Source organism: Choloepus didactylus, chromosome 20, assembly GCF_015220235.1.
Source record: "Choloepus didactylus isolate mChoDid1 chromosome 20, mChoDid1.pri, whole genome shotgun sequence".
Taxonomy (NCBI): domain Eukaryota; kingdom Metazoa; phylum Chordata; class Mammalia; order Pilosa; family Megalonychidae; genus Choloepus; species Choloepus didactylus.
Window position 1 is genome coordinate 39,856,238 of NC_051326.1, and position 6,343 is coordinate 39,862,580.

General features: G+C 38.6%; 1 pseudogene; it reads left to right on the forward strand.

Moving 5' to 3' along the window:
- Positions 1 to 4,644: 4,644 nt before the first annotated feature.
- On the forward strand, positions 4,645 to 5,131 carry LOC119516476 (annotated as a pseudogene).
- The last annotated feature ends 1,212 nt before the right edge of the window (positions 5,132 to 6,343 follow it).

Sequence of the window (6,343 nt, forward strand, 5' to 3'; positions counted from 1 at the left end):
CCCATGTATCTCTTAGGCTCTGCTCTTTCTTTTTTATTCTTTTTTCTTTCTGTTCCTCAATCTGAATTATTTAAGTTTTCTTGTCTTCAAGATCATTGATTCATCCTTCTCTTACCTCCAATCTACTGTTGAAACATATAAGGAAAAATTTTTTTTTCAATTAATGTGTTCTTCAACTCTAGTATTTTTCTGGAGAGATTCCCATATTGTTCATTTAAAAGCTCCAATAGTTTCTGGATCTTAATCTTTTTCCTTTGGATGGGCCACCATTTTCTGTTTCCTTTTTGTCTTGTAAACATTTGTTGCACATTATATATTTTAATATTTCTGCCGGTTTGAATGTATTATGTCCCCCAGAAAAAGCCATATTCTTTGGTGCAATCTTGTGGAGCAGACAGAATAGTGGGGATTAAGTTGGAATGTTTGGATTAGGTTGTTTGCATGGAGATGTGCCCCACCCAGCTGTGGGAGGTGACTCTGGTGGGATACTCCCATGGAGGTGTGGCCCCACCCATTCGGGGTGGGCCTTGATCAGTGGAGCCATATAAATGAGCTGGCTCAAGGAGAGGAAACGGAGTGCAGCTGTGAGTGACGTTTTGAAGAAGAGCAAGCTTGCTAGAGAGGAATGTCCTGGGAGAAAGCCATTTTGAAACCAGAACTTTGGAGCAGACGCCAGCCACGTGCCTTCCCAGCTAACAGACGTTTTCCGGATGCCATTTGCCATCCTCCAGTGAAGGTACCTGATTACTGATGTGTTACCTTGGACACTTTATGGCCTTAAGACTGTAACTGTATAGCCAAATAAACCCCCTTTTTATAAAAGCCAGTCCATCTCTGGTGTTTTGCATTCTGCAGCATTAGCAAACTAGAACAATATTTGAACATGTTTACTCTGGGGTTTGGTCCCTGAGCTGTCTGTTCCTTAAATTTGTATCTAGCTACTGCTATAACAGAGATTTGCTTGAATGCCAGGAACTAATTTACAAAACAAACCAAAGCAAAAGCCTCCTTTCACTGTCTTTGCAAATTTATTCTACTTTGGATAGTAGTCTCCTTCAGAGTTCAGCCCTCCTATCAAGAAGATTAGCCCTAAGCAAATGGGAAGTTCAGGATTCTCTGTCTTTTCTGAGCCTGATTGGAGCCTAAGCCATGGACACTGCTTCTTTGCACACTATCCCAGCTGTCTATAGACCACTTCCGTGCCTTAGGGACAAACTTGGGGAGGGTAAGCCCGAGACATGTCCCAAACTCAATCTCTCAGACTTCCACCTGATAGATTGGTAGGGATATACATGCACCAAGTATGTGCAAAGGGGCCACTCTGCTCCCTCTGTAACAGGGTCACAATAGGAACACAAACTGGCTCCACCTTGCATTGTGGAGGGAGTGTGGAGGGGCCAGCAAGCACTCCAGGGGCTTCTTCTATTGCTTCTGAGGCTGGGTTTTCTTGATTCCTCACTTATCTGTTTTGAGGAGGGATACTGTCTTTAAGATTCTTCTGCTGCCTTTGCATGAGTGGGGTGGTGTGGAACAATGACCACCCTCAAAGTTGGCCCCAGTGATCTCAAGTAGTTGACCAAACATAGAGATCTAAGAGCAGACCCCTCGGGAGTTTGGAGAACTATGTCTTTATGTCCCACCCTTGCTCTCCATGAGCTTGAACTCCAGTCCCCACTGCTGCTTGCCAGGAGGCTGGAGAAAGGGGGATAGTAGCTGCTACAGGGAAGGTGAAACTCACTGGTAATTACCAGCCTCTTCTGCAGCTCCTTCCTGGATTCTGCACAGTGTCCCACTAGATCTAGGGATTCCAAATAGTTGATTCGAACAGTTCCTGCTAGTTCAATAGTTGTTTTGGTGGAGGAACTGATTCCTGGAGCTTCCTACTTTGCCATCTTCCCACATTGCTCTATATCCTAAATAGGATATTTGAAGGTCCTATTTATGAATGAGTCCACATCTTAACTGATAATAATATCTTCAAATGCCCTATTTACAAACAGGTTCATGCCCACAGGAACATGGATTAACACTTGAACATGTCTTTTGTGGGGTGCATAATTCAATCCCCAACAGCTACCATTTACATTGTCATTCAGTCATCATTTAAGAAATAGAACCACTTTCCAAAACATTACAATTATTTTTAAAAAAATGCATATTTTATTTATATCTTAAGTCTTTCATTGCCAGCCCAAATTTCTGAACTTTTTAAAATTAAGGAGCCTTCCTTCTGGACCACACCAAACTTTTAAAAGCAAAATGATGCACTAACATAGAAAGAAGTAGACAACATAGTTAGAGTTTCTGTTTTGTTGGAAAATTACTGAACATACATCAAACAAAGTAGAATAATGTCTAAAATACTAATTATTTTCAGTAAATAACAAGCATTAATTTACAGTTTAAAAATACAAGTTCAAAAAATTTTTAAAAGATGCTTTATAAGATCATCATAGGTATATTTAAACAATGTGTTACTTTTTAATACATTATACAGCAGATTAAAACTGTTGTATTGAAGAATCATTTTACTGATTCATTACTTATACAAGTTCAGTGCTTGCTAATTTGGGTTTCACTTGTCTGTCACCTCACCATAAATCTTTATGGCAACCCATGGCCTGAGCAAAACAGGCCTGCAGATCTTTGGTGCACAGCAGTCTGCATGACCTAGGCAGCTAAATGTTTAACCTATTGTCTTTGTAAGCCAGTAAGGAGAAAAAGGGTAAATTGACCTTCAAATGTAACTTTACGGGAAGCAGGCAGGAAGTGAGAGACTCTTAGTCTCACAAAAAGAGCAAAATGTACTTGTTCAAGTGTTATTCTAGTCCTTCCTGCACCACCTCTCAGGTCAGAATAACCTGTTCCTGCATCTATGCTCCCCCAACTCTTAGGAATGTCTTTGTCTAAAACCCTTATAAAAGGGCTTGCTGTTCTCTGAATTGCGTGGCTGATTTTCCCTGTGAAAGCCGCTTGAATTCTGCCTCCCTGTGAGTAAGCCCCAAATAAAGTTCATGTTTCAGCAAATGCTGGGCATTCTCTTTGGTCTTTTGACGGGCTGTGACAATCTTGAATGTCTTTTCTTCATAAATTTGGTCAAACTGACAGTTCTAGATGAGAGTATTATTTATTTATTTGTTTCTTGCATTGGCGGGATTCATGAGAACCTTCACAATACTGCAAATTTGAGAGTGGTTTTTTTAATGTGATTTTAAATCTATATTTTACAATATAGATTTTTTTTGCCTAAAGCAAAAGCACTCTGATTAATATTTATGAAGTACATTTTGTTGCATGTAGTAAGAGGGGAAATAGAAATCATAATGTCAGAGGTCATAGGCCTGGGTTTATCTAATTTTAATTAATGAAAATATATTGGGTATCAGTATTAAGATGAGTGGCAGGAGTTATTAGGAACATGGTGGTATCAATCATCAATTCAAAAAGCCAAGGCATACTAAATCAATTCTGTTGTCCTTTGGTTTGACCTGACTAATGGGTACAACTGTGTCTCCAGTGCTTTCATAAAACTTGCATAAGTATCCTTCTTCCTGAAAACTTGCTACTCATTGGAGAATATTTCCTCATTCAAAATCACTGTGTAAGTTTTCTCACAATGCTTTTACCAGTTTCACTCTAAATCTTCAGTATGCAATGACCCTGAAATGAATAAAGGAAAAATTATACATATGGCCTAAATTCTGCATATCATGGCAACAACATAGTGAGAAAACATGTGGACTAATCATATCTCAATTCAAAAACTTACCTGTAATATGACTTTGGACAATTTGTTCATTATATCAGACGTTCCTTATCTCCATTTAAAAGGAGAGAGCAGGAACCAATATTTATTTTCCTTTACATTTCTTCTAGAATCCAGCATAGAGCCTTAATATAGTAGACTCTAGCCAAAGCAAAAGAAAAACAAACAAATAACAGCCAAAAAACATGTCATGAATCAAATATGTATAAAAGTATATGAACTGTAAAACTGCTATTACTATTATGTTTGATTGATTAGAAACTCAAAAATGTAGCTGAAAAAATACCTTTGGACTCATTGGATTTCGTAGGAAGAACCATGCTTGGGCCTATTGCTTTAATAAGCAAATGTCTTGATTTGAGCAAATATGAAATTTATTTTGCATTTAACTTAAGAGCTGCCTCTGCATTTTGAGGTCATAATTACAGTTAGGAGTACAGCAATACTGGCTAGTTGCAAATTAAGGATAAAAGTAAAATTAAAAGACTCAGAAATACTAAAAGTTCTCACTCAGCAGCCGAGCTATCCTCCCATGGCAAACTACCCAAACCTCAGCGTCCAAGGAAACATTGTTAACCCTGGCTAATCTGGGCGAGGAGAGTGTGCGTGGCAAAATAAGACTCCGTTCATGCTGAGAACTTAGTCCTTAAATGGGAAAGTTGAGAGTAAGCACACATTAACATACTAAATTTCAGGAAAAGTCTAAAACTCCGTGGGTACAAAGTTTTTTCAATAGCTCTCCTTAGGTACAGCAGATACTATCATGCGTGGACACTTTTTGTTTGTTTTGTTTTGTTTTTTAAATTTTAGCTCAAAAAGAAAAGTGAGACTGTGTCCCTCTGCACCCCTGTAAACATGGCGCTCGGAGCCTGGGGATCATGATCTGCAGCCAGAGCGCGGCTGGGCCCCACCACGTCCTGCCCACCAGGGTCCCGGGGGCTGGGGTGGGCTCTGTTCCCACCCTGCGCACCGGCCCCGCTCTGCTTTCCGTGCAGAAATCCACAGACAAGCATGAATGGATAGCAATAGAAAATGGCGGTGGAACGGTGGGAATCAGCAATTTTGTACAGGAAACTCTGGGAGATGTCGTTTACTGTAGTCTTCCCGAGGTTGGGACCAAATTGAACAAACAAGAGGAGTTTGGTGCTTTGGAAAGGGTGAAAGCTGCTAGTGAACTTAATTCTCTCTCCCCTATCAGGAGAAGGAACAGAAATTAATGAAGCTCTTGGAGAAAATTCAGGACTTGTCAACAAATCTTGTTGTGAAGATGGTTGGCTGATCAAGATGAGGCAGAGAAATCCTTCAGAACTTGAACTAATGAGTGAAGAAGCATATGAGCAATAGGTGAAATCTATTGACGAGTGAAAATGGAACCTCTAAATAAACTAGTCTGAAACAACTTAATCCAGCAATATTTTAAATTACTGGTGGGTAGAAATTTATAATAGCAACTTTTAACAATACAACAGGAAAACAGAGACTACTTGTTCCAACTATGCTATTGCAAGAAAATATCCCTTAACTTTCTTATGATAGCAGATAAACACAATTTGCGTCTTTTTCACATCACCCAGGGATTTAGACTAGGATCTAGTTATTATATTCAGAATTCATAAATTTACATGAGGTAAAAACTACTTGCAAAAATTATGTAATTCATGGGTAGATTATCTTAAGCCTTACATAATATCGTAACTTGCTTACATCAATCCCTGGATTTGAGTCAAAATATTTAATGGTATTTTCACTGGAAATAACCTGGAGTGGATATAAGTTTTTGTTGTACAGTGTCGGGTGAGGAACAATACTATCTTAATTTTGCAATATACCACCATTCCTGGTGCTATTTTCATAAAATGAAGCAATAGCCTTGCAGCAAAATAAGAAACCCTTTAATAACAATAAAACATTCAACTCTCCATTAAAAAAAAAAAGAATAAGAAAAGTGAAAGCTTCTTACTCTATTGCAGAAATTGTGGGAATCAAGCAAAATGTCAGAGTCCTTGCAGGCACACAGGTGAAATTACACCACCAAAAGGCAAACATCTCCTTAATGTGCATACAAGATTGGCTTTGGTGAGGGGTATAAACGGAAGGACAGTCACTAAAAACCTTAAGGAACAGTCAATATCAGGGAAAGTACAAGGATGTGATGCAGCTATATATTTAATCACTTTTTTAAGGGTTGGGATAACTGTGTTGGAGGAAAATACAAGTCTAAATCGACAGTAGGTGTTCACGTTTAAAACTGGCTTAAAGCTTTGAAATGAGACAGTGAAGAGAACCTTATTGATTAATTCACTCATAATTAAGCAGAGTTTGAAAAGCAGGCTGTAATTGCCAAGATGCTCTTAAACATGTTTACTTTCTGTGGGTAACTAAAAAAGGAGACATAAACATGGCAATTAAAGGGTTATTTTCTGTCCTTCATATTCAAGGATGTTGCTATTAAAGATCAACCTGATTGGTATGTGATCTGAGTAGAGTCTTGAAATTTTTATTTCCTGCTGCAGTAAAGGGGATCATTGGTGTGGATAATTGGCCACTGCATATAATTAACAAAACATAGGCTGGTGT